The sequence below is a fragment of the Canis lupus genome, chromosome 9, assembly GCF_048164855.1.
Source record: "Canis lupus baileyi chromosome 9, mCanLup2.hap1, whole genome shotgun sequence".
Classification (NCBI taxonomy): Eukaryota; Metazoa; Chordata; class Mammalia; order Carnivora; family Canidae; genus Canis; species Canis lupus.
The window spans coordinates 68,776,279-68,797,181 of record NC_132846.1 but is presented as its reverse complement, the minus strand read 5'-3'; positions in this window follow the sequence as shown (position 1 = coordinate 68,797,181).

Sequence of the window (20,903 nt, the reverse complement as noted above, 5' to 3'; positions counted from 1 at the left end):
GCACCCATCTTATCTGAAAAAGAGATATTCTTTTTTAGACCAAGAGAGAATATTCTCTTTTCAAATTTGTAGTTGGGATGGGTTCTACAAAAATCTGAATTAATGGACAATTGAATGAAAATGTTGGGATCCCTGGGTGGCGCAGCGGTTTGGCGCCTGCCTTTGGCCTAGGGCGCGATCCTGGAGACCCAGGATCGAATCCCACATCGGGCTCCCAGTGCATGGAGCCTGCTTCTCCCTCTGCCTGTGTCTCTGCCTCTCTCTCTCTCTCTGTGACTATCATAAATAAATAAAAATTAAAAAAAAAAAAGAAAATGTTGTATTTGCCCTATTAGGTTATAAAAGAGCAGGTGGTATAAGGGATCACCACTTACCTGGTCTTCCTTCCAAGGCGGGCTCAGTCAACAGGCAGCCAGATCGAAACTCACAGTGAAGGACTTTCCAGTGTGTGAGCTGCACAGGCAAAGTCAATTTTGTGCCTTTTTATCATGGTTTGGATATAAAATGCAGCCCAAATGAAGTGAACGCCTCTCTTGTGGATAATTGCTTCCAAAAGAATGAGTCCCAAACAACTCCCTTGGTGCTTACATGGGAAAAAATAATAATAAAAAGGATTTAAAATTAAGGACAAAAAGAATAAAAGGGTAGATAAAATCTGAAATGCATCGGAGGGAAGATAAAGTGACTTTTTGGCAGCGACTTTAATAGAAGCTTTGCTTCAAAAGTCATCTGACTGTGGTGTTAATCTGTGCCTTCTTTACTAAGCCTCCCGAATGCACGCTTCTTTGTTATCTTAGCTAAAGAGGAGATATATCGCAAATCAGAATTGGCCGAAACTAGTTATTCTGCATTTCCCATTTCTGTCAATGGGTAATGAGAGATCATGCTGTTTAACCCACCTTGGAAAAAATGATGAAGTAGCCTTTCGTTTTCTGAGCTCGGTTCTGGGCCACCCCTGTGCAGGGGCAAGGCCGCAGAGAGTCTGGATGGTGGGAGAGGAGAGACTTCAGGAGACCACAGCAAAGGAGCAGCGACTGTTGTCTGTGTCTCTAGGGGAACACTAGTCCCCTGGGCCTCACTGAAGGCTGTGGCTTAGGGGTTGTGATGACTCACAGAGAAATAATAGGTGGCCTGTCTGAGATGCTGGCAATAGTGAATGATCTGCAGGGTAGGAGTTCCCACGTGGTTGGGCCTAATACATCCCTGGCTCCAGGAACTTGTCAAGAGAGCAGGTGCTCATGATGCGGGCTCCCCGTCTTTCCTCCTTCCCAGCAGGATGAGCCCTAGTTCAGCAGCCAGAAGGTGGCCCCGGGGAACCCAGAAGAGAGATGGCCTGATGTGGGTTATGGAGCAGGAGTTGTGTATACCAAGAGCCACTGCTGTATTATTTACCTCATCTGTGAAATGGAAGCAATGAATCTGGCTTCTAGATTTTGCAGGTAAGATGAAAACGTTCACTGGAACGTCCTTTGTTGATGCTGGAGACAGGTCAGGGTATATCGTCATTTTTATAATTCTTCACATACATGAATGCAGCAGCTCCTGTCATAATAGATGTCAGTATCCCTTTGAAAAAGAAACATAAGCAAAGAAGTTATTTCCTAGGACAAGGGATATTACCTAGAGTCTGTTACCGTAGCCACGACAAGGGGGCAGGGAACAGTTCTCTGGCTGTACAGTTTGCTTGGGCTGCATGCAGTAACAAAGTGCCACCAACCAAGTGGGTTAAACAACAGGAATTTGTTTCCTCATAGTTCTAGAGCCAGAAAGTCTGGGATTGAGGTGCCAGTAGGGCCATGCTCTCTTTGGAGACTGTAGGCTCTAGGGAAGGGTGTGTTCCAGTCTCTGTCCCAGCTTGTGGTGGTCTCTTGGCTCGTGGCAGCTAACCTCCAACCTTCCTGTGGTCTTCCCCCTGTGTGTTTGTCTGTGTCCAAATTTCCCCTTGTTGTAAGGACATCAGTCACCTTGGATCAGGGGTCTACTCTCCTCTAGTATGTGATGCCCTCTCAATAAGTTCTATTTGTAATGACCCTGCTTCCAAATAAGATCACTCCTTGAGGTTCCACATGTTAGGACACCAATGTAGGAATTTTGGGAGGCACAGTTCAACCCAAAACAATGGCCAAAATGAAACTTTGGACACTCTGGAGATTAGCCCTTTCTAGAGATTCGCAGCTTGCTTTAGCACACCTGAATGCCATGCAAGTGGAAAGAAACCATTTTATACATTCTCCTATACATTTTAAGTGTCTTCAACTTTCATTTTATTCTAATTTTTTTATTGAGGTAAAATGCAGAGCTTGATAATTTTTTTTTACTGATGCAAAAATCTGTGTATCTTGTATTTCATGAAGGTAGAGCTAATTCCATCATCTCAGGGAGTTCTTCATATCTCTGGCCACTCATTCCTCTTAAGAAAGAGCCACTGCCAATAACATTTCTTTCACCGTAGATTAATTTGGCCCATTCTAGAACTTTCTATAATGGAATTGTATAGGCACTCTGTTGTGTCTGTTTTCTTTCATGCAGCATGATGTCTTTGAGGTTCACCATGGTGTAATATTTATCCATAGTTTGTTGCTTCTTATTAAAGGATAGAATTCTATTGCACAGACTTAGCACAGTTTATCCATTTACCTGGTGAGGGACATTTGGGTTGTTTCCAGATTTGCTATTACAAGTGGAGCAGCAGTGAACATTCATGAGTCTACGATTTTATTTCTATATCTAGGAGTAGAATTGCTGGGTCGTGGGGTGACTGTAACCTTAACCTCATATGCAACTACGACACAATTTTTTAAAGTGGTTTGGCTATTTTACCTTCCTACCATGAATATGAGTTCTGGTTGCTAAACATCCTTGTCCGCGTTTGGTAATGTCATTGTTTTTAGTTTTAGCCATTCTCATGGATATTCAACTGTGTCTCATCATAGTATCAATGTTAATTTCTCTGAAGAGTAGTGAAAGCTACAGCAAACAAAACAGTGTGGTGTTGATATGAAGATAGACATGTGTAACGATGGACAGAATAGGGAGCTTAGAAATAGATGCACACTGATAAGGTCAACTGATTTGCAACAGAGACACCAAAGCAATTCAACAGAAAAAAATCTTTTCAAAAAATGGTTCTAGGGACCCCTGAGTGGCTCAGCAGTTGAGTGTCTGCCTTCTGTGCAGGGCAGAAGTCATCCTGGAGTCCCGGGATCGAGTCCCATGTCGGGCTCCCTGCAGGGAGCCTGCTTCTCCCTCTGCCTGTCTCTGCCTCTCTCTCTGTCTCTCATGAATAAATAAATAAAATCTTTAAAAAAATGGTTCTGAAACTGTCGGATACCCACATGGAAAACAGTGTAATTTGGCCCTTACCTTACACCATATACGGGAAGTAATTGAAGGTGGATCATAGCTCTAAATGTAAAGGTAGAATTATATAGAAAACATAGAATATTGTTTTTCTGACCTCAGGGACAGGGAAATATATTTTTTAAAGAGGACACAAAGTATTAGCTAATTAAAAAATCGGTAAGTTGGTCTTCATCAAAATGAAATACTTCTGTTTATCCAGAAAATGAATAGGCAAGTCACCAACTAGGAAGAGAAAATACTTGCAGTACATAGAATGTCTGCAGAGAGATGGTTACCAGCATATATAAAGATGCCCCATATATATGAATAAATAGTAAAAAAGATGCCCCATATATATGAATAAATAGTAAAAAAGAAAATGTGCAAAATATTCAAACAGATTTTTCACAAAAGAAGACTACTGAGTGGCCAAAAGGCACTTGAAAATATACATAGTTGGGACGAGTGTGATGTTACTCTTTGTTTTTTAAAACCAGGGTTTTCCTGGCTCGTTTGAACATTGTTGAACTGGAGACGCATAACAGTGTAGGCGTCACGCCCAATCTCGATCTCTGGGTTTGGATATCAGCTCTATCACTGAGCTTTGGCAGCAGCTTCCCTCTCTATGCCTCAGTCTCCCTGTGCATAAAGTAAGGATCATGCTAGTTGGTAGGATCTTGTGGGTCAATGTAATCACGTGCTTAGGACAGTGCCTGGCCTGTGGTGAGGGCTACATACATGTTATCTACTATCACTGAGTCTCCTCTTTGAAGGCCTGACCTTTGCTTGTACCCCACAGAGACAGGGTTCCACAGAACCCACTTTGGAAAACAGCCCCAACAGGACAGGAAGTCTGGAAGGAAGTGACACTGTGAGGACCAGGAAGGTGCTAACTCCACCTCCTACAGCCTCCCCACCCCAGCCCTGGAGACTACTCTCATGGGAGAGAAAAGGTGGGGTGCTCCATCAAATGAGGACCCCTCAGTGCAGTAGCCTCGAGCCTGGAACTGTACTGGACCTGCCCCATGCACTCAGCCAATGCCGACTGAATGAACACACTCCTGAGCTCCAAGCCTTGTGACGCCACCAAGTCTCCAGTAGCAGGGTCCAGGAACTGGCTGCCTAGACTAGCAGCTCACAGAGGGTTGGGGGGAGGGCCACCCCTGTTCAGGGTTCCTTGCCACTGTCCTACCCCACCGCCTCTGAAGTCGAACACGGTGGCAATTGTAGGTCTGAAATTGCTAAATAGCCACTGTCCCACTAGCAAGGATTATCGGGGTTTAACAGTTTTCTCTGTAAATGGCCTCCATGTGGAGAGGATTGTGTGTTCTGGAAATTTGGAGTCCGGACAATTGGCTATTCCAGCACAGGGGGAGCCAAAGTCAACATGCAAAGCTCCAGAGGCCCAGTTAGCAGGACCTCAAGGGTCAGTGGAGATCAGCCTGCAGTGCAGTACTCATCTCATTGGAACAGAGCTTCCTGTCATCCTGCCACATCTCCCCTTCCCTCCCTCCCTCCCTCCCACCATCCTCCTTTCCTCCTCATCCTTGCGTCTTTCCTCCCTTCCTCCCTCCCTTCCTCCTCCCTCCTTCCCTCCCTTCCATCCTTCCTCTCTGCCCTTCCTTCCTCTCTCCCTCCTCCTCCCTCCCTCCCTTCTATCCTTCCTTCTTTCCACCCTTCCTCCCACTTTCCTCCCTTCCTTCTTGCCTGCCTGTCTTCTTTCCTTCCTTCTTTGCTTCCTTCTTCCCTTCCTCCCTCCCTCCTAGCTTCCTTCCTCCCTCCCACCTTCCTTCCACCCTCCTCCTTCCCTCCCTTTGTCCCTTCCTTCTTTCCTCCCTCCCTTCCTCCTCCCTCCCTTCCTTCCTCCCTCCTTCTCTCCTTCCCTCCCTCCCTCCCTCCTCCTTCCCTCCTTCCTTCCCCCCTTTCTTCCTTCCTTCCTTCCTGCTCTCTCCCACTTTCCTCCCTTCCTTCTTCTCTTCCTCCCTTCCTCCCTCTCTCCCTCTCTTCCTTCTTATACTTCTCTTTCCTTGACTGCTTACACCCAGCTCACCTCCAGATTACGCCAGGACCCCCCTACCCCTCCCTTGCACACAGTCCCCTCCAGTTCACAGCCATGTCCTAGGGAAGATTGCTGTCCTTGTAGTGGTCTTCCAGGTGACCCCAGGCTGCCCCTCTCGCTCCAGCAGACCATCCCGTAGACTGCTTCTGGGAAAATCCTATGCTCCTGAAAGGAAACTTCTTATGTCAGGCTCACACTGACTTCTTGTGGAACGTTGTGTGATGACAAAGTGGTCCCCGATCCTGTGCTGTGGACTGGCGGCACCACAATGGCTAGGGGATCTGTAAGAGCTGCGGGTGCCTCTGCCCCATTTCGCACGTGGTGAGGATGACTCGCTGGGGGTGGAGGTGGAGGTTGGGATCCACACAACTTCCCAGGTAGGTTACAGGGGAGGCCATGATCAGGAAACTCCAGCCTTGAGCTTAATGTTTGTCCTTCTCTTCTTTGAGTTCCTCTCTTATCCTCTCCCTCTCATCCACCTTCCTACCCTAGGATGCCTGAACCTATGTCTTTCTTGGAGCAAAACATGCACGTTCTTAATACTATGTCATTGCTTTGTGGTAATAGCACTCGCTATTCCTTTGGAAATTTCCTCCACCTTCTAAAATTTGCAAATTCCTACCCCTTTGCCAGCATCCCTGTTCTGCTCTAACTGGAGATGTGGTGGCTTAGAAAAACAACTGCATATCCATTATCGTATAGCTTCTGGGAGTCAGAACACGGCATGGCTGGGTGGAGAGTCTTTCCAGGGTCAGTAGAGGTGTTGATCAGGGCAAGGGTCTCACTGGAGGTGGAATCCACCTCTCCGCTCATGCATTATTGGCAACATTTAGTTCCTTGCACTTGTAGGATTGAGAGCTTCAGTTTTTTGCTGACTATCCGCTGGAGGCTGTCTTTAGTTTCTGGAGGCTGCCTACAGTTCTTTTTACAAGGAGTCCCCTGACATGGCCATTTACTTCCTCGGCCAGCAAGTGAGGAAGAAAGACTCCAGCAAGAAGGGCAACGTGCTCTTATGTATCATAATCATGAAGTCACGTACACACAATCACTACTTGCCGTCAGCTCAGATGTATCCTGTCCTCTAGAAGCAAGTCTCAGTCCCAGCAACACTCAGAGTGTGAACCGCAGAGGGTGGGCATCACACAGGCCACTTGAAGAGTCAGTCCGCTACAATCTTATCCAAAATGTGCTTCCTCTCTGAAACCATCCTGCACGATCCTAGGGAGAATGAGCTCCCCATCTTCCAGGCTTCCATGGCAGCGTGTTGCTCATTAACATGAACTGGCCACCTTCGTTTCACATCTGAGAAAGATACGTGGAGGCAGTTCAGAGAGTTTTCCCCCGTGTGGCTTCATTTTTTTCAATTCTCACATCTCAAATTTGGCTTTGTGATTTTAAACAAGGGCCTTTTGCAATCAGTATTCACGGTCATCTTCTGCTATAAATAGTTCAACATCAGGGAGAAGTATTTGTCAACAGGAGCTCCTGCCCATCACACCTCTCTGCTGTCCTTTTCCAGGCTTTGGGTCCTGGTGAGCCTTGATGCATGAATCACCTGCAAGACGGGCCCTGCCAGGGGCGGGATGTCTCGGACAATGGATGAGCAATAAAACCACAGGCTGCGCGATGCTTCTGAGCATGAAAGAGAAGGTCAAGGTCAAAGCACCTCGCCTTCTCTACCCTTTTGTCTCGCTCTGCCTCCCTCACACTCCCTGAAGCCTGTCTCCCACTCTTCAAACATTTCTTAATAATCTGTAATTTCGTGAAAGGGATAAAGGATACGAGGAACCCAGAAGGTAACTGGATTTACATATGAATGTTGCGTTTTCATTTTAATTTTGACAAAGTGTAAAGGTTGCTAATAAAAGCATCATTACTGCCTCACCATTTCTTTGATGGACCGTAGAACAGATTGCTGAGATATGGAGACAGATCCAGGGGTCACCAGGTTTACCAGGAGCTATCGTTCATCCTTTAACAAAAAACAAAACATCATGACAATTTTTTTTTTTAAGAAAAGAATTTAAAAAAAGAAATGACATTATTTTCAAGGAAGTTATGGCCATTGTGAGTACTTCACAGAGAGACTGAATCCAATGCCGGCTTCAGGGAAGGCTCTGTGTTTCCTGAGACCCTGGGTCTTTGGGGGCTACCAAGAGTCTGTGGCTCCTTTTAACGAAGAGGCCTTGGATCAGCCCTGGAGGTGGGCAGAGCAGGGGTGGCTGGGCTGTCGTGAGGTACAGGTTAAGTCTGGCCTTCCCTTAAAGCCAATATTGATGGAAGAGACAGAGTCAACACAGTGTGGAATGTGAAGGTTGAGTGGGGCTGGGGAGGACTTCCAGGTGGGGCCTATCCAGGACTATTCTCTTTCAAGCATGAGAGCAAGGGAGGTCTGACACTATTGCAGAAGAGGGTGACCCCGTCGAGCCAAGCTCGGGTCATACTGCCTCGATTTGGAGGTAGCGTGGTGCTGCGGAAGGAGCTTGGGCCAGTCCTCCATCTGCCACCAGCGTGCTGCGTGACATTAGGCAAGTCAAGATGCCTCTCTGGGTCCAGGTTTCTAAACTGGGGTGAAACCAGTGGCTTTCTGCATGTACTGTGTGGAGCCCCAGACATTCTGCGGGGGGATGTGGGTGTCCCTGTGGGTGCCACATGCGGGCAACTATCTCTGCATACCCGTATTCAGCCAGAATGGCTGTGCTTTGTGTGACTCTGTGTAAGAGTTGCTTCCTTGGAGAAAGGGTTTTGCAGATTAAAAGAAACACTGACTAGTAGTGAGTGGCGGGATGATCTCTGAAGACCCTTATTTAATAACTGGATGCTCTGCATCAGTAGGTGAAGCTTCCTGTGCCATCTTTGAGTGGTGTCTGTGTGTGTGTGTATGAGTGCACGTGTGTGGTTTTTACCACTGCAAGTCTACTTCTCTGCTGGTTTTTACATTTCAGAGCTGTTTTGTCTTCGTTTTTATCTGATCTTCTGGGGGCGATGGTTCTGAAATGTTGGGGTTATGTATTGTGCTCACCAATTTCAATTTTCATGTATATTAGTTTCTTTTTGTTTTGTTTTGCTTTGCTTGGTTTTGGGTGTGCTTGGCCTAGATGTTTGGATCTGTAGATGGGGATTCTTAGGGATGGAATGTCTGGTCGTCAAAAGCTTTGGCTGTTTTAACGTTGATTTTCAAAAATATCTTTCCTCTGATCACCCCTATGATGCAGACAGGTCCTTTAGGAATTGTGTAGTCTGACTTAATCTCCTTATGTGGGGAAACTGAGGCACCAAATGGTGAAGTGACCAGCCGCCGAGGCTGCACACTTAAACACTGTTCTGGTCCTACCAAGCCCTTGGTGTCTCATCTTACTGATCTGTGACCACCTACTTCCGGTGCCAACTTAATGTACCTCCAACAATTCCTTAGATAAAGAATCTCTCCATGTTGAGAAGGGTCACCCCTTAATTGTGTGTTGAAGCTTACCAACTAATTATATTGTGCATCAGCTTGGCTGAGCACAGGTAGCTCACAGTGCCTTCTATTTAACATCTATCATATCTTTTATTGACAAGAGCATAGGCCAGCAATCAAGAAGCCCGGGTTTTAGAAAGATGTATATCTATATCTGCTTGATGCAAGCAGCAGCTTCTTTTGATTGATGCTTGTTTTTTCTTGATTATAAAAATAAATAGATATTCATTCTGAAAGAATTGGAAAATATGGCAAAGATCAAGAAGCTTGTAATTATCCCGCACTAATTGAAAACGCACTATTTCTATATATCATTGTGGTTACTTTGCTATGTATATAAGCTATACCGACACCCGTGAATATTAATTTTAATAGGCCATTTTTATTCGCTTACATTATGTCTCAAATGTTTGCTCCCATCCTTCCCAATTATGTACCAGCTATAATGGCCACCTGTCTAAGGAAGGAGTGACTCACTGAAAGACAATGAGACCCCCACCAGCTGAGTGTGCAAGCAGAAACCACATGGCCCCTTCATGGACATCAAGAGGATTCAAGTAGCTGAGGATGGGTTAGAGCAGGTGTCGGGATGTGCTGTGAGGGCCATGGCATCTCCCAGGGCTCACGCAGCCTTTGCTACCATCCCTGACTCAAAGAGCTCACACCTAGTCACCACATCTGGGGGTCTTGCCCATCAGATGGAAGAAATGACATTCATTCCCCCATTTCTCAAAGGCAATGAGAGAATCAGATGGGATTTTCTAGGTGTCCCTAGAAAGCCCTCAAAATCCCTCAAAAGTCATCTATACATGACCAGCCTTAGAATGGAGTGTCTTGAATCCAGTCCTCTAACCTTGAAGCACTTACTGCCTGTCATTTCTGCTCCAACTGGGGGTCCCTGCCTAGTTACTAAGTGTCTCTGAGAGAGATGAAATAGTCTCCTCAAAGATAGGGACCGGTGTTTAGTGGCCATGCGCAGCGTGCCAGGCAGGTTCCGTGGGACTCTCCCCTCTCCGTGACGCCTCTGCCGGATGGAATGACCGTCCTGTGGACAAATGGCAGAGGCCGACAGGCTAAGGAACTAGCCCAGAGCCACCCCACTAGACCCTGGTGGAGCTGAGATCTCACCCTGCCTCTGTGCAGCTGCAAACTGCCCTGTGGTCTCTGGGCCAGCAGGACCTGGGTTAGCAGGTGTCAGCCCCAGGCTCTGAATTCCCCAGAGATGCCCACACTGGGCTCACACCCAGGTGACGAGCCATAGCCTTACTGCTTATTTTTTCTTCTGCTTTGCTCACCGGTTACTACTCAGATCACTAAGCTCCAGGGACTGTCTTCTTATGGAGGCATGGGTAGGGGACAGTCACCGGCATACTTGGGACCTGTAGTGGCTTTGCAGGGCGGGAGGGGGGAGGACACAGCTGTACCATCTCTAGTCTGCACCTGGATTGGAATCACACCTACCGTCCTGGCCACACTAGGGTTTGGCAGTTCAGGATGGATAATAACCTGGGGGCGCAGGAATGTCTGAGGTTTGGGGAGCGAGGCGTGGCCACCCTGGGTGGAGAGAACTCATGTGCAGTGGATGACCTAAGACCTGGGTTCTGGCTCCCGTCTTCCCACCCGTGGCCACTGACCAGCTGGAGATGTTTCCATGACTGGGCAGCTCTGGGCAGCTGAGGACTGAGGGTTGCTGTCGCCCACACAGGGGAGTGTGTGCCTGGAGGCCCTGTCCCCCGCCTGGGCACGGACGAAGGGGATCGTGTGGTTTGGACTCGGGAGGCTGGGGTTCACTTTCCCGTTGCTCTGTCTCTGTGGCTCTGGGCGGGTTAGTCCCCTCCTCACGGGCTGGTCAGCCTCTGGTCCACGGCGGCGTGAGCAGCGCCCCTGGAGCTGCCGTGAGGACGCCCGTGACAACCATGAGGGGCACTTCGTGGACCCCACAGCTGGCTGTGCCCCAGGGCTAATGGTGCCTGTCCTGGTCCTATCAGAGGGAAGACACGCACACTGCAGGCACACACGCACGCCACAAACACCTGACACATTGTACACAACCCACACCACACCACACTACCACACGCATCACACATCTGCATGCACCACACACCTGACACACGCTATGCACAGCACACACTACACATATACATACAACACACACATCACGCACATTGTACACCACATGCACCACACACATCACCTACCACATGCACCACACAACCGCTTACCCCACACACCTCACATACACTATATACAACACACACCACACATACCACATGCACACACCACATGCCTCACACACAGTATATACAACGCACATCACACGCCACATGCACAGTATTCACACCATACACACATGCCACACTACACATACCACATGCACACCACACACGTGTACACCATGCACACCACACACACATCACATATACACATATACCATACACAGCTCACATACACATACACAACACACACAACTCACTGCACACACACATTACACATACACCACACAGACTTCCCATGCACCACACACACCAACACACACAAATGCACCATATGCATGCCACATGCACACATACCACACACATCCTCACACACATACACACACGCCACAGCCCACACCAATACAAACACATACACACATCACATATCCCAACACATATGCCACACACACCACCCATCATACACATACACCCTGACACACACAAATACCCCCCACACTCCCACACACATACATATACATACACACCACATACCTACCTCCTGCTCTTCTGCCTTTGCCTCCAACTTTCCTTCTTTCAAATCTCAGCGTGTATCAGCTCTTCAGCTGCAACACACTTCTCTCAGTCACAGGCTGCCTATTTTTAGATTCTGCTTCCTCTGTGAAGCCTACCTGGGTGTTGGCTGTACTTGGAGTTCTGGACAGAAGTTTGGACGAGGCATCAGGACCTGGGGCTCCCGGTCCTGCCTCTGCTCGCTCTGTGGTGCTGGATGAGTGGCTTCCTTTACACCCAGTTTCTCATTTCTCGTGAATTCGCTCACCCATTCATGCGCTCACTCTCCGCCCTGCGGTCTGAACAAGATGTCTATAACCAGAGCTTCTGATAGAGCTGCCAGGGACACAGGAGCAGGAAAGCACCCCCTGTCCTTTGAGGGTGGACTGATGCACATCTGGGGAGCATTCCAGTCCCAGAGCTCACCAGTTAGCCTGGAACTCCCGTCTCCTCTGTGCTGTGGCTCTACCCCTGGGGCGAGCCTTGAACATCCCCGAATTCCTGGATTTGATCATAACAACCAACTTGGAAACATTTGGCCACCAGGGCTGCTTGGTGTGTTGGGTCTGAAGCAAATGAAGGATTAGATCGGCACATTTACTTGGAGGGTGTGTGCCTGTGTGTGTTTATTCTTCTCACTGCAAGTAACAAGTTCAATATTAATCTCCATTTCCAGGGAAATAATTAGTGTTAAGTGAACTGTGATTTCTATCTCTAGTTATTTCTCATGTGCTAATTTAAGCAGCAAGGAAAATGTTCTGTGTTGGCTGGATCCAGGGCTGCAAAGACATATTCCAACATAGGAAGACAGGGGGGAGGGGGAGACCACCCATTCAACAAGGGATTGAATTCCAGCATGCCAAGAGTCTCCAGCTGTGGGGAAAATTGTCCTTCCTGTCACAGGCCCTTCTAAGTGGGACCAGCCCACCCATGCACTTGTGTACTGGAGCTCAGAAAAGAAAAAGAAATAGAAAAAGAAAGAAAAAGAAACAGCCTGGCTTTGGGCATGACCTCTTGTCTCTGGAATCTATAGTCTTCTTCGCCCACACTCTCCGGCTCTGACTTTCTCCTGGCTCTCTAGCCCCGTACAACTCCAAACCTTGGAACCAAATCTTGTCTCCTGCACCCCAGACTGGAAACATGCCAGGGATCCACCCTCCTGCCTTGATCTTGGTCCTATCTCCAGTGCACGTCTTTGCTTGCCATCATTCTTGATCAGGCTCAGAGGAATGGGCAGTGAATGCACAAGCCCTGGGAACCCCAGTTCTATCCCCACCGATGATGAGCGTGGACACATATTGCAGGTTGTCCATGAGCAAAGGGCTTCAGGTGTGTGGTGTCTTCTGGTCCTCATTCATCACTATTTGACAGATGAGGAAACTGAGTCCCTAGGAGGTTGGCTTGACCTGGCAAGTGGGAAGACCAGGAGGGTTGTAGATAAGATCTGTGTGGCTCTAAACTTCATGCTGTTAATCATCCTTTTTGAATTCAATAAAAATAAAGGCAGTTTCTGGAGCACTGAGGTTCAGGTGGGAGACGTCTCTAAACCTCTAAACTGACAGTGGGAAGTAAAGCAGGACCAATTAGTAGGTACTCATGTATCCTTTAACCCACTAATGTGCTTCCACCTCTGGCTGACAGATGAATTCTTTTACTTTTCAAAATCTGACCTTTCGTGTCTGTAAATTACAGTAACAACAGAGTCCCCTTTGCTGAGAGTTGTTGTGAGCATGAAATGGCCAGAGATGTCTGATGCACAGAGCACTGTGTCCTCCTAGGAGAGCTGCTTTTGCTACACATTCATTCATTCATTCATTCACCCAGAAGCCGTGAGTGAACGAGGGACCCCAACCTTAAGAAACTGTTGTTTCTGTTGGAGATCCTGATGATGAAAGAGCTATGTAGAGTCTGCTGTGCTGACTGGAATGATGGAGATGAGAATGGGGGGTCATGGGTGGGGCTCAGCTAACTCGGGAGGTCCAGGTAACACCTGGTGGGCTCTGCTCTGTTGAACAAGAGAAGGGATGACATTTCTAGAAGAGGGGACCTGAGTCAGTGTGTGGATGAGAGAGGCAACATGGCACCTTGGAGTTACGGCACCACATTATGGTGAGTAGAACTTGGGGCTCCCACCCTGAGTTCTTTTATTTTTAAAATTTTTAAAAGATATTATTTATTCATGAGAGACACACAGAGAGAGGAAGAGACACAGGCAGAGGAAGAAGCAGGTTCCTTGCAAGGAGCCTGATGTGAGACTCAATCCCAGGACCGAATCATGCCCTGAGCCGAAGACAGACGCTCAACTGCTGAACCACCCAGGCGTCCCCTCCCACCCTGAGTTCTTATGCATGGTTTGCTGTTTCTCCTGTAAAGGCTCTGGATGGATGATGCTGGGTGGGGGTGAAGGGTCCATTCTTTCTTTTGCGCCCTCTTGATTCTTACCTCTGTGGGGAAGGCATTTCTGCTGCCCCTTCTCCCCAACACCTGCCTCGTGGGGGAAAAGTTGTCACTCTGACCCGTCCCTGCTTTACCACCTGGTAGACCCACTCTGGGTTAGCAGACTTTGCACCCCCCTTTTTTTAAATTAATTTTTTTGTGTGTGTGGTGAAATAAAGCATAAAATTTGCCATAGTAACCATTTTTATGTGTACAATTCAATGGCATTAAGCACATTCATGTTGTTGGGAAACCATTACCACCATCCAACCCCAGAGCTGTTTTCTTCATTACAAATAGAAGCAATGGGCTCATTCAACTCAAACTTCCCTCTTGTCTTCCCCCAGCCCCTGGTAGCTGTAATCTCCTTTCTGTTTCTCTGAAGTTATCTAGTCTAGATGCCCATACATGTAGAATCACACAGCATTTGTCTTTCTGTCTGCCTTATTTTGCTTAGCATAATGTTTTCAAGATTTATCCATGTTATGTATAACAGAATTTCCTTCCTTTTTTGAGGCTGAATAGTATTCCAATGCAGGGATATCCCACATTTTATTGATCCAGTCAGCTGTCCATGGACATTTGGGTGTTTTCTGCCTTTTGGTTACTATGAATAACACTGTTAGGAACACGGGTGTAGGGGCGCCTGGGTGGCTCAGTGGTTGAGCGTTTGCCGTTGGCCCAGGGCATGATCTTGGAGTCCTGGGATCGAGTCCCACATCGGCCTCTCTGCATGGAGCCTGCTTCTTCCTCTGTCTGTGTCTCTGCCTCTCTCTGTGTGTCTCTCATGAATAAATAAATAAATAAAATCTTAAAAAAGGGGAACATGGATGTACAAATCCCCATTTGAGTCCCTGATGTCAATTCTTTTGGTTGTATGCCTAGGACTGGACTCACTGGATTATATGGTTATTCTGTTTGACTTCCTAGGGGACCGCCACATGGTGTCCACAGTGGCTGCCCCCCTCTACTCTGGATTCTAGCTTTTCAGCACTTGTCCTGAGTGGTTGGTCCGGCCACAGCCGCTGTGTGGACACCTGCACCTCCAATGTGGATGAGTCAGAGGTGCCTTTGAACTGTTAAAATGTGTTAAGTTCATGATGATTGTATGAATCAGGGGCCACCATGAGAAGACTGGTGCTCAGAGAGTCCTAGTAACGTGCCCCACATCACAAAGTGATAGCTCATGACAGAACTAAGAGTTCAGTTCAGATTTTCTGGACTCCTGAGTCCTCTGGTTTTTGCTCTGCTCCCACCCCTTGCTGCCCCTTGTGCTCCGCTCCTTGATTGCACCCTCTGGAGCGGTGCCACCTGCACCCTGGCTCTAGTCCCTTCTGTGTCATGATAGCACTGGGAGCCTGGTTGGGAGGGGGCACTACATGCCTCATCCACCTCTGAGACCTCAGTGCTGTGCACAGCCTTCGGGGGGCAGGTCTGCAGCAAATATTCCCTGGACAGATGCATGCAGGGATGGGTGTGTGGAGGCACAAGAGCTATCTCCAGCCCCGGACATGAAAGTATGGCTTACCTGACTTCAGAGAAGCATTGAGCACAAAGAAAGAATGTGAGCATGGAATCTGGTACAGGGAAGACCTTATCTAGAAGCTGGGGACACTGAGTATGGACTCTGCCTCTGCCACCAGCAGTGGGGTCGACTCCAGCAAGACCCTCAGTTTTCTCATGTGCAAAATGGAATGTTTTGACAATCTGGTTACTCAGAGCTCTTTGTCCCAATAAACGGTGTCACAAGCACAAGCCGCCCATCGACTGTGGGCTGAGTTCCTCAGCATCGCCGTCCCGGCCTGGGAGAGGCAACGGTAGGAGATGAGGAGATTAGTTTGTGCAGATGGGCCTGCGTGGCTCCAGGGTCCTCAGACATTGGACTTCTGTGTTTTTAGCCTGTTAGGACATTGTCTGCTTTCTCAGATTCCCTCTGCTGTGTATTCCTGGGCCTCAAGTGCAGCCCCACTGTGCAGAAGCTGCCTGTGGATGCCCCAGAAACAGGCTGTTCCAGGCTCCTCTCCCAATGGCTCTGACACCCCTGCTGGAGCCCTCTAACACAGCCTGGCCAGTGTACACCGCAGGGGCATATTTTTCTGATTCTGCTGTTGTTTGTATCCCTAAAAAGAAAGGGAACTGATTGTGGATGGAGGGTGTGGTGGTGGGTGGGTCAGACGTCACCATTTATGGCCAAATGCTTTGGGATCAGCAAAGCCCAAGGGAAACTCATCCAAGTGTTTGGCTTTTCATTTTTCGAAAGGGTGTGTGTGTGTGTGTGTGTGTGTGGTGTATGTGTACATGTGTGAGTGTGGTGTGTATGTGTGAGTGTGGTGTGTGTGTGAATGAGTGAGGTGTGTGAGTGTGTGGTGCATGTGTGTGAGCTTGGTATGTAGAAGTGTGTGGTGTGTGTGTATATGTGCATGCATGAGTCAGCTGTGTGTGTGAATGAGTGTGATGTGTGAGCATGCGATGTGTGTGCATGTCTGAGCGTGTGGTGTGTGAGTGTGTGGTTTGTGTGAGTGTGGTGTGTGTGCATGTATGAATCTGGTGTGTGCACGAATGAGTGTGATGTGTGAGCGTGTGGTGTGTGAGTGAGTGTGGTATGTGTGTGGTGTGTGTGTGAGTGAGTCTGATGTGTGTGTGGATTGTGAGTATGGTGTGTGTGAGTGTGGTGGTTGAGTGTGGCGTGTGTGCATGTGTGAGTGAGTATGATGTGTATGTGTGAGCGCGATTTGTGTGTGAATGAGTGAGGTGTGTGGTATATGTGTGTGTATGTGGGAGTGTGTGGTGTGTGTCAGTGTGGTGTGTGTGTATGTGTGAGTCTGGTGTGTGTGCGTGAATAAGTGTGATGTGTGAGTGTGTGATGTGTGTGAATATGGAGTGAGATGTGTGTGCATATGTGAGTGGGTGTGGTGTGAGTCTGGTGCCTGCACATGTGTGAGTGAGTGTGGGGTGTGTGGGTGTGGCCGGCAGAGAAATGGCCCCACAGATCCACACCCTAATCCCCCGTGGCCGTGAGGCTGCTCTGCGCTCCTGGCGGGGGAATGAAGAGCACAGCTGGAACTGCTTGTCCAACCTGGAGCCTAAGTTTGGGAGGCCTCCTGGTGCGCCCACGTGACCACAAGGCCCAGCAGTGGAAGGGGCAGGAGAGGAAGCGGGAAGACCCACGAGATGGCCCTGCTGCCCCTGCTGGTGCTGAAGGTGGAGCAAGGGCTGAGAGCCGAGGAGTGCAGGTGCCTCCCTGAGCTGGGAGAGACACAAACCAACCCTGCTGGAGCCTCCGGAAGACACACAGTCCTGCTGACACCTGGACTTCAGCCCGGTGAGACCCATGTCAGACTTCTGGCTTCCAGGATCGAGAGAGAATAAATTCGTGATGGATTCAGTCACAAAGTCTAGGGCAATTTGTTACAACAGTAATAGGGAACTCAGCGAGTGTGTTGAGCATGTGAGTGTATATGAATGGCTCAGTGTGTATGAATGAGCGGGATGTATGGGTGAGTGTGAAGGAATGTGTGTGTGTGTGTGTGTGTGTGTGTGTATGTGTGTGTGTGCATGCTTCTTCTGGGGGAAATGTGACCGGCATATGTCTGATTCATTTATACTCTGATCATTACAGCTCTTCCTACTAAGAGATCTTTGATGGCTGGGCTGACCTTGGGGTTCCTCTGAGGGCACCTGACGCTTCCCTTTCATCACACAGTTATTTGCCCCAATGGCACCTGGCCCAGGAGGTGACATAGAGCTGAATTTCAATCTCAGAGTCTTGAGGCTCTGCTGGCTTGGGCTGCTTCCCTGGACTTTGGAATCTCAGGATTCAATGCTACATGGATGTCTGGGCTCCTGAGGCCCTTAACATCTACTCCATAAAAATAGGGCTCATAGACAGTTTTGGGGCAGAGGTACCTCACTCCTGGTTGCTAAAATACCAAAATGCTTCTCAACAGAACTACTTGGTAAGTAGCCACTCTCTAAAGTCCTGAGGGCTGCCCTGTCCACCTTTGTCTCCTCACCTGGATCCACTGTCCAGCTTCTCCAGGGTCAGTGTCCAGCTCTGCAGGCTATCTCTGGGGCTCTGCTTCTACCCCATGGCCACTGTCCACTCTGATTAGTAGGGTGCCCGCCTTCCCTGTGTTGAGTATTTTGGACATCACCCCTGTGAGTCAGGACACTTGTTGAGTCAGAGTCAAATACTGTGTGTTAGATAGTAGGGAATGGAGTCATTATTTTTGGCATTTTCTGGGCTCGCTTCCTGAGAACACAGGCTAGTACCAACAGCTGGACAGTTGGAGACCTGTAGTAGGCAGAAGGAAAGCTCCCAGTGACATCCAGTTCCTACCAACCTGAACCTGTGAATGCTGCTTATATGGCCAGGCATACTTTGCACACGTGGTTAATAGTCTTGAGATGGGGAGATGATCCTAGGTTATCTGTGCAGCCCTAGATGTAACTGTGAGCATCCTTATGGAGGGAGATCGGTGGCAATCTGACCATAAAGGAGGAAGCAGGAGTGGTGGTGACTGAAGCTCGAGTTTGAAATGACATGTGGATGGAGTCATGAGCCAAGGGATGCAGGTGGCCCTCAGTTGCCAGAAATGAATGCATGGTGCTTAGTTGAGATGACCACCACCAGGGTGTGACAGATTCCGGGAGATGGAGGTTCGTAAGGGGACACTCCTGGTACATGGGAGACTGTGTGGTGGGCTTTGGCTGGGCTATGATTTCCCTATTTCATTGGAACAAGAAATAGATGAGTTGGAGCCATACACTGGGACATTGGAGGCAGAGTTGAACTCTGGTTCTGCCCTAATCTGCTTTGTGATCTCGGCCAAGACCCTTCTCCATGGAGCTCCCCAGTTTTGCTGGTCAGGTGGGGGGCAAGTCTGTGAACCTGGGTGATTGTCCCAGCTCAGTGTGTTAAGGTCACCATGGTGAGAGTAGCTCCAGCACCCAGTCCCAAGCAACTTCTCTGTACCCGTACTATGTGAGGTGAACTTCACAAGGTCAATTACACATTGACTCAAAAGTGGTTTTTATGAAGGGCTCTTTTCGCACCGGGCATGATGTTTGACCCCAAGGGCATGGTGTGGAGGGATTTCGATTCCTTCCTCACCTTCTTGGAAGTCTCTTCACTAACCTGGGCCTCACAGCCACCTTTCCCAGTTGGAAGGGACTATTGTTTTCCTATTTTTCTCATCAAGAAAGTAAATCTTGGAGAAGCTAGTCCATCTAGGTTGGCAGTACTTTTAAGCGTTACAACCAAAATTTTAAAACAGGCTCTGTTTGAATGCAAAGAATGTGTGTACTTTGTATGATGCCACAAGAGCTCAATACACTGGATAGAATCTTGCTTTCCAGGAGTAGAAAAATATGCTTTATTATTATTATTTTTTTTTACTTTTTAAAAGTTATTTTAATATACAAAAGGACTGAGAACAGAGACTGGAAGGGATATTTGAACACCCGTGTTTAAGTGGGATTACTCATAAAACGCAAAAGGTGAAGCAACTCAGGAATTCGTCAGTGGATGAATGGAAAAACAAAATGTGGGGACGCCTGGGTGGCTCAGTGGTTGAGTATCTGCCTTTGGCTCAGGGCATGATCCCAGTCCAGGGATTGAGTCCCGCACTGGGCTTCCTTCGAGGACACGGCTTGTCCCTCTGCCTGTGTCTCTGCCTCTCTCTCTGTGTCTCATCATGAATAAATAAATAAAATCTTAAAAAAAAAAAAAGAAAAACAAAAGGGTGGTATTCACATAAAATGGAATATTACTTAGCCATAAAAAGCAAGGGCATTCTGACACCTGCTACAACAAGAATGAAACTTTAGGACATGTTTATTGAAATTAAGCCAACAGAACAGATACTGTAGGACTCTGCTTATGTGAGGTTCCTAGAGGCGAGGTGTCAAACCCATAGAGATGCAAAGTAGAATGCCAGGAGTGGAAGGGAGGGAGAGGGGGGTTAGAGTGTCACGGGGACAGAGGTTCAGTTTTGCAAGATGAAAACAGTCCTGGGGATGGATGGTGGGGTTGGTTGCACAACAGCGTGAATGCACACAGCGCCCCTGATATATACACTTGAAAATGGTAAAGATAAACATTTTATGTGGGCATTTTACGACAACTTAAGAAGATAAACAAATTTTAAAAAGCTATTTTAAAGGAACGTCCGGGGCATAGTTTAATGTTGTGCTTTTGAACCTGGCATGGGGTGAACTTTTAGAGTAAACTACCGAGGCCCTTATCACAAAGAAGCAGGTTTGATGTTCTAAGCATCCTTGGAGAAATGGATCACTTGACAGGTGAATACAGATATACAAAACAAACAAACAAAAAAAATCCCCCAGATGGCATAGATACTTAATATTTGCAGGCTTCTGAGTCACAGACTGAAATAGGAAATGATAGTTTGTTGCAGAAATTGTGCCACGTTGGACCACAAAGTCAGATGCTGGGTATGGAGGTTGGGATACAGCAGCTCCCTCACTACGCACAGCCACCTGCTCAGGTGGATTATTATCATTTGTGGCTACGAGCCCAGGGACTTGAGAGAGAGGAACCACTCACCGAGGGGATCAGAGGTGGCCCTTGTCTTTCCACTTCCTCTCCTTACAATGGAGTTGTGTCGGCAAGTGTGTCTGTACACGCTGGTGAGCACACAGCTTTATTCTTATGCGTCGTCTGTGGATCTGCCACCAGGTAACACAACCTCAATAGATAATGATCAAGGGCCAAAAATCCCTCTTGGGAACTCAAGAGCGCTGAGAGATGTCCCCACCTCCACATCTCTCTCTCTCCCTTTCTCCTCTGCAAGGGGTGCCTGGGAGGATGGGAGGCAGG